This window comes from Ursus americanus, chromosome 14, assembly GCF_024610735.1.
Source record: "Ursus americanus isolate L20-20 chromosome 14, mUrsAme1.1.p, whole genome shotgun sequence".
Classification (NCBI taxonomy): Eukaryota; Metazoa; Chordata; class Mammalia; order Carnivora; family Ursidae; genus Ursus; species Ursus americanus.
The window spans coordinates 30,611,434-30,619,688 of NC_142140.1; the positions used below are offsets into that span (position 1 = coordinate 30,611,434).

The 8,255-nt window shown below is 46.8% G+C and overlaps 1 protein-coding gene across 8 annotated transcripts in view; it reads left to right on the plus strand.

Annotated features, from left to right (window-relative positions):
- The window catches only part of FHIT (fragile histidine triad diadenosine triphosphatase), a 1,378,910-nt gene extending 1,371,282 nt beyond the window's left edge, over positions 1-7,628 (plus strand). For all 8 annotated transcript variants that reach the window (XM_045807502.2, XM_045807501.2, XM_087866889.1 and 5 more), the window contains one exon: positions 7,310-7,628. The gene's annotated coding sequence lies outside the window, so the exon portion shown is untranslated. The remainder of the gene's footprint in view (positions 1-7,309) is intronic.
- Positions 7,629-8,255: the final 627 nt, after the last annotated feature.

Below are 8,255 nucleotides of genomic sequence, written 5' to 3' on the forward strand. Positions count from 1 at the left end.
TTCCCAGTCTGTAGATGATGGTACTGAGGCACGAATAGGCAAAGTAACTTGATCAAGGTTACACAGCAAGTAAGTCACAAGCCTAACTTGAACCCAGAGCTCATGTTCTTAAATACTAAACACTAAATGAACTCTTTAGACGTTCGCAGAGCCCCCTGTTCCCCTGCACCAGGGCAGCTTCACTCTGTGCTCACTCCAGAGCCTGGGCCAGGATATTGTCATGGAGAAGCACTGTCCCATAGGAACAGAATGTGAGCCACATGTGTCATTTTCAATTTCCCAGTGGCCACATGAAGGACTGATTAAATTAGTATCTATAAATATTTATATTTAACCCAGTATATCCAAATATTATTTTAATATCTTTATAATCTAAAAATATAAATATAAAAATGATTGAGCTATTTTACCTTCTTTTTTTAGAGTAAGTCTTTGAAACCTAGTGGGTAGTTTATACTTTCTGCACATCTCAAGTCGCATTTTTCAGTGCCCATTAGCTGCGTGTGGCTAGTGGCTCCCATATTGGCTACTGCGGGTGTGAAGAGGTTGAGCGCTGGGATTAAGCATATCTGGTTCCATTCTTGCACTTACCGAGTAACCCTTTCCTGCTGGAAAACTGGGGTTATGATATCTACCCCATGGGGCTGAGGTGAAGACAGCATGAGGTTTCCGTACATAAAGATGTACACCCCCGAGTGCAAGAGCTGGCTGATAGATGCTCGGGACAGATGGCTTTCCCTGCTGAGCACAACCTTCAGGGCCTCTCTCCTCACGCCAGTTGAACTTTGTGTGCAAGAGCCTCCGTTTCCACTGTCTGCCGTGACTGGGGAGGCCTCTGGGGGGGGGGGTGGAGCAAGGAAGAAGGCAGGCTCCTGGACTGAGTCTTGTTCCCTGGCCCACCTGGCTGGGCTTTGGAGATTGGGTGAGCCTTCTAGACCTCTCACCAGGCACATTTATATGCCCAGAAAGGAGTCCCTTCCTGGAAAAAATAATCCTCAAGTCCTCAAAGTGATCACTCAGCTATCTCCTCTATCAGTGGGACAGTCAGCTTCCATGTCCCTACTGAAAGAAATCACTCTGCGCATCTTTGGGCCAGAAGGGAGTCGATCTACTGTTTCACAAAGACAGAAACAGTGGTCCAGAGAGCAGATACAACACGTCTAGGCACACAGAGTGACAATGCAAGCCTAAAGCTGGACCCTTCCTCTTTGCAGTCTCTGAATACCCATAGAAATAGCTCCATAGAGATTTCCCCATATGGACTTGCTGATGTCTCTGCATGGATGTGTTCATCCCTGTCTTTTCATTTGCATTTCATTCTTAGCATGAGAAAGAGTCTCAAGAAAAGCAGGGTGATGTGAAATATTCTGTTCCCAGTAGCCTTCAACCCTGTTTTCTTGCCAATTTTCAACCTTTTGAGCTTTTGGTCCCAAGCAGAACTTGAATGTAATTCAGGTTAGTCTCTTTGTGAGTCGGTGAAGCAAAGTGGAACTTATTTAACCATCACTTTCATACTCAAAATAGAGCCTTCAAGATTCCATCTTTTTGTTTTTGATGAAAGGCCCTGCTCTAGGTAGTAGATTTTTATCCATTAACCTAAGGATTTTTTGGATTGTAATCTAAACTCACATACAAGGCAGAAAGGACAGAGTTATATCAACTTCAGTAGCTTTTAAATGGCAGAGAACAAAAAATATAATAACCCCATTAGGCTGTTAAATGTGCTGAACCCTGACCAATTCTCCATATGACGATCCTTGAGTATTTGTCTATAATCCCTCAGCAAATACACCTTTTATTCAACCAAGAGTTGTACACACTCTAGACACAAGTGCCATTAATTAAATAACACACTCAGCAAACTCTCAGAGCCATTAATTACCCAAGGTAGCCAGCTCCATACTTGGCTCCAAAATTCTATTAAAACAGAAGAGCACAAGCAGAGCGAAGGAATATGCGGGAGGAAGGTCACCCTCGAAGCATGATAAGAAGAAGCTGTCAGACGAAGTAATGACAAAGCATGTGCACCTTTTAGCTTTTCCTTTTGCCCCTTTGGAGAGTTGGGAAGAAGGGAAAGTATTTCACATCGTAGGGACTTTCTTTCTCAAAATTAGTTTCTCTCACGAAAGACACAAGTAAATATAAAGTAATCCTTTTTCATTTCAACTGAGTCTCGGGGAAAACTAATATCAGCTGAAGATTTAGAGACAAATAAAGCCTGTTCTTCATAAGCTCCCTCGGAACGAGAAAGCCTTTTAAGGAGAGTCTTTGCTGGGTACAGATACAGGGAAAGGGACAAATGCGGAAGACAGAGGCCTTACTGGTTTCAAGTGGGCAACAAGAAAACGCTCCAGGAGTACCACGAATTTGCCAGCAGTGGGTTGGCTCTGTTCTGCCTCCTCACTCCCACCATCAAGCCTCAAAGGCTTCGCAGCTTCACTTGCCAGGAGACAGTGGATAAAGGAAGTGCTGAGCCCCGCAGGGTCTCTGTAAATCACTCACAGCTACAAGCTTGGGCATCATCTTTCTTGTGTGTTTGCTGTTCTTAGTGTTTGATTTATGCCTTCAAAGAGAAAACTGACAATGCCGAGTCTGTGGCCACTCTATAAAGGACAGCCCCCGGGTGAGCCCCAACTCTGCTACAGAACAGCACACGGCAGCCCCCCTCCTGAGCGGGGCTGGCCCCACGGTGCCCTCAAGGATGCGCGAACGCGAGACTGGGCAACGGGGAAGTTTCGGGGGAAGTTAATTCACACTTTCTCATCAAAGGAAGTTGTGTTATTAATCAGTACGAGTGGCGCACCACCGAGGAATGATTTTGAGTTAGGAGATGGCGTGAGGTCACCCTGCTCTCTTGAGTCTGTCCTCGCACCGCTGGGTTTCTGACCACTGTGCTGGGGGTAACCCCTTCTACCTCTAGATGGAAGCGTAATTGCATTGCCTCAGAGTGCCTCTTCAGAGTGGCTCTCTGTTCCTTGCCATTTCTCCCCCAGCTTCCCCTTTACCCACTTACTCTAAGAGATTGCCACCAGTGGCTTTTGTGGCCCAATTTCTGAGACCAGTTTATTAAGAAAAAAACTGAAAAGCAGAGGTCAGAGGTGCCTGCCCGTAGAAAATTGCTCCTCTTGTTTTTGGTGTAAGCAGAATGACCTTCATGGCTGTCTGCCTGTAGCTCTAGCCTGCTAGGAACAAAGAGCTACTTTTAAAAGAAGAGAGTTGTTACAGAGGAATTTGATGTTCGTGTCTCAAAACTTTGTTTTGCTGGTGAGTGTGATTACTTTGCCTTAAAACCATTTCTGTGACATCCCTGATATGGATGCAAATCATCTTATTTAACCTCATGGGCAGGAAGCACTTACCTTTGAAGGCCAACACTTGCCCATATACGTGGCTCTGCTAAGACTGAGGCAGACAGCCAGCCTTACTAGAAGTTGCTGGATGTTTGTATCTGAAACCTACTGAAACTTGTCTCCAGCACCTGAATTGCTTTGGGGTATTTGCAGCATTTTATTGGGAGCACACTTTGGGGCCAAATCAGAAAGGAGACAGGGTTGGAGCTCTTCACTTTCACACTCAGTGATTTCCCCCCAGAGCTCTAAGCCACACTTCCAACCTGTTAGGTCAGAATCTTGGAGGGGGGGGTAGGATGGAGGCACATCATTTTTTTTTTTTTAAGACCGCCCCAGGTGATTCCAGTGAGTAGCCAAGTTGAGAAACACAACCTTCAAGAAACCAAAGGGGATGATGTGTTGAGTTTTTGAGGCCCCAGATGTTCCTTTTGCAATCTGTCAGCCAGAGGGACCGTGGCCGGCTCCCCTCCAGGTTCACCTACAGAACAGAGAGACGTTGCTCTGTTTTCTTAGCTTCAAAGAAGAAACTCCTCCTCTGGGCCTATCAGAGAGTAGGGGGCACAGAGTAAGAGGTAGAAGGTTCCTTCGCTGACACACCAGTGAAAAGATGTTGCCTTCAATGTGTGCAGACTTTGGCTGGATCGGTTGAAAATGGGGGACTCTGCTCCCATTTTGTGGAGAACTTTTTGGAGCATGAAGACACCTGTGTGGTCAAGGAGAAGTGGCCTGGTTCAGCTCATAACCCGGGGGATCCATTTGGTACTTCTGCTTCTGCCTGTGCTCACTAATTCAGGACAACAAAATGCAAGTCGATGTAAAAGACTTGCCCGAAGCCTCCAGGAGAGATGGATGAAAAGATGACAGCACATGCCACATGGCCAGCCTTACTCAAAACTTCATCTTTCTCCTTCGGACATTTTTATTTTTCTTCCAAATCCGAAGCTCTCCTTTCCAAAAATCTCTTCGATAGTCCAGGGTCATGGTGCTTCCCTTCTGCCTTTATTCCCTACCCTGCAAAACAACCCTCTCGTATGAACTTCATAATACTCCCTGTTATTTCTCAAGCATGGCCTTGCTGGGGAGTGGGGTGTTCTCAGTTCATCTGCCGCTAGATTAGAGACGTAGAAGTATTTGAAAAGCACACGTTCGTGGCAATCAGTCCCACTTCACACATTCCAGGCCCATACTCTCTGTTCTTGAAGCTCCAGAAAGGCCACATTTTCTGGACTGGTTGCCTGGCACCCAATTATCTCTTGCCTCGCCGCATCCTGTGCCCAGTGTCTCCCCACAGGGGCTGGAAGCACCTTGAGGAGCCCATCAGTCACCTCTCTGCACCTCCCCAGGGTCTCACGCACACGTCAGTAAAGACATTTGTTGATACACCACGTAGCACTGGAAAGCACCACTGTCTGAACGTGATAGTAAAGGGAACCAGGGACATGAAGGGCGCCTACTGTATGACAGCCAACCAGAAGATGGGAAGATGAGCACCTTGCCCAGATGCACCCTCTCCAAAAACGGGACTGAACCTCTTGCTGGTAGCTGAGCTCTGACGTTCACTTGACTGGCAATGCAATCCAGAGAAAAAAATCACGGTAGTGACGCCAGGGGCCAACCTGAGTGAGCGCTTACAGTGGGCGAGGCTCCGCTCGAAGTGTCTTGTGTGCGCTCACCGGCTCGGTCCTCTTCTCGACCAATGGCAGCCGGGCACGCTCCGCATCGCGACAGACACAGCCGGTCAGTCCTGAGGCTGGACTTCAGACCCCAGTCTCCGCAAAGCCCGGCGCATCCCGTCGCTGTGCTCTGCCTTTGGAAGCAGGCTCTGCTCCCCACGAGCTTCCAGGCCAGCTGGAGACGAGGCAGGGTGCAGAAGCTAAGCCCACAGCAGGGATGCGGCGCTGCGGGAGGGGCGTGTGCTGAAGCGTTGTCCGTAGACTGACCGGAAGCCTGCTCAGCTACAGAGAGAGGCTTCCTTCCGCCGAGACTCAGAAATTACAGGGTCGGTGTCTGGGAGGTTGGGTGCGGCCCATAACACAGGGCCACAACGTTCAAAAGACCAAAAATAAAACCGAGGGAAACTTCTCCTAGGACATAAATCTGCCCTAGACAGGTGAGGCGGAGGAAAAGAAAGGACACATCCATTTCCAGGCCTGCACAGGTGCCTCTGACTCAAAGTCAATAATTGTTCAAGGACGAGGGCAGTGATGAATGATCGGGAGATGACCTGTATGTCCAGACAAGATGGGTGGTGCTGGGCACAATAGAGAACAATCCCAATGTCATATAGAAAGGAGACAGGCCCCCATCTCTTGAGGGGGGGTGGCGGCTGCAAACTGACTGGTGCATACACCCTACTTTCTACCCCTCACTCGCAGATACCAGTAGATGGGGGGAGGGGGGATAGATCCTGAGCTCAAATGTGAAGGCTGAAACAGAAGCGGTTAGACTTCTATGTTCTGGGTCCTGGAAGGGACCAGATGTAATTCCAAAGGGATGCCCTGCCTGCCCTTTACTCTCTGACCTTGGTATATACTGATAGAAAAAGCATAATGCTAGACTCGCTAAAAACTCTCTCCGTGCGCCAGGGTCCCCTCACCCAGGTAGGGCTGAACAAGCCCGTACTGGCGACACCCTTGAACTACACGCTGGACCTAAAAGGTGGAAGCTTTGCAGCTCAGCCCCCAAGATCTGTCTACAGTGTTACACACAGAGCCATCCAGTTAGCAGACAAAGAGCAAACAGGAAGTGAAAAGCAACGTAAATCTATACTGAAGTCTTTTGAAAACATTGTAGGGGAAATTCATTTGTGCTTCTCAACAAAGTTCCTCAAAATCTCTTCCTATGTCACACCCATGGTAGCTGCGCCCAACATCTCCCAGCACCCCTTCTTTCAACCTTCCCCCAGGATCATGGAACTACCCCCAGAAAATTCTCATCTTTCCTCATCTCCTGTTTAATTTTCTCTTTCCTGTAACTGTCTGCCTTTCTCAATGTCCTCCAAGCTGGTAGCTTCACCCTGTCCAGTTCCTGACCACTCCCACTGATACCAATAATTAAGGCCCAGAAGCCAAAGATCCAACAGGTTCTCCTTTGGGATAGAGGGAGAATGCCAGAGATATGAAAGGCATTTATATGATCTAGGGGTTTTCTTTTCTTTCCAAGATTAACCTCCCCCTTTCCTAATTTATTTGTTTTAATTCTAGCCCAAATCCTTAAGGTAACTTAGCCTCGAAGCAAAGCAAATTCTGCCGGCTACGCACTAGCTCAATAATTCCCCAAACCTCAGGCTTTTATGGAGAGCTCGTTAAAAAGCACGGATTCTCAGGCCTCTCTCCAGACCTGCTCAGTCAGAATGTGGGGACAGACTCGAGAAATCTGTGTTTTTAACAAGCTCACCAGGTAATTCTGGTAATGTCTATGAGAATCCATTCTTTTTATTTTTTAAAGATTTTATTTATTTATGTGACAGAGAGACAGCCAGCGAGAGAGGGAACACAAGCGGGGGGAGTAGGAGAGGGAGAAGCAGGCTCCCAGCCGAGGAGCCCGATGTGGGACTCGATCCCGAACACAGGGATCACGCCCTGAGCCGAAGGCAGACGCTTAACGACTGAGCCCCCCAGGCGCCCCTATGAGAATCCATTCTTACCTGATTAATAAAGGTCTGAATTGGCTTCATTTGTATGTAAGCCTCGTGTCCATAAAATAGATTCTTAAGAGACCACACAGCTTACCTCTGGGGTGTGGGGTGTGGAGAGAAGCCACAGAAAATGTGGGGATCCAGGGAGAATGAGCAGGGTTGGAACCCACCTATTTCACACATTCTGCCCACATCTATATGGCTTCTTCGAAATTGTTAGTGGCAATCCAGCAGATTAGCAGTAAGCAAACTTACATTTTGTTTATTGCCATAACTCAAAAAATGCTATTGGTTCTAACTAAATGTCTGTTTTTATGTTCAGTCATTTCCAGGCACGAAAGTAACTTGAACAAATCCCAAGGCATAAGGAAATGGGCCTCGTTCTCTAGGACTCCGCGGCATTGGAAATGAAGCTAAGCAGACTTTATTACATCCTACAATTCTGCAACCTTTTGCGAAGCATTTTATTACACTTGTGGAAGCCATCGGGGTTATGTTTCAATCATGATGACTGACAGGCTAACTTCAAAATAACAGCATCGACAGCCCTTCCACACTTCCTGGGCTATGTACTTAGAATAGAACCTTGTCTAAATTGTCCCTTGGCCTGGATGAAAATAAAATGGTAGTTAAAATATTTATCTTGTGTGTTGGGTAACTTAAAAATTGATATTTTGGGGCCTCTGAAAGTCAATCTTTTAGAACTACCATGCTTCCTGTAACCAAAGGTTTGTTAAAGCTGAGATAAAATTTAGAGAGTTTCCATTTTTGGTAGCGAACAAAACAGAACAAGAAATGCATAACCTTTCCTCGGCTGTATTCTCCTCCTGCCTCGGGTGCAGACAGGCAGAGCTGAAAGAGCTTAAGATGGCAAAAATGGGCTTCAGGAAACTAATAAACATGTAATGAGGTGATCGGACACCTCGGACTGACTATCGAGTGGTAGGAATGTAACGAAGGGGAATGGAAAAGCTCTTGCTGGTGGTTGAGGAAGCATGCCCCTTGCCCGTAATAGTCTCTTTAAGGAAGATGACAGAAGTAGGCTCCTTCTTTCCTCTGGTATATTAATAAAAGGGGAGATTCGAGTTTATAGAGAAAAATAAAACATATCAATAGCATGCGATAAAGAACCACAAAAAAGCCTCCTTAAGAATCTGTTTTGGCTTATGGGCTACTCCCTGACCCCAGCACCATCATCGACATATGGTATATTGGTTTCCTGTGAGCACTACAACAAATTACTACAAACTGGGTGGCTTAAAACAACA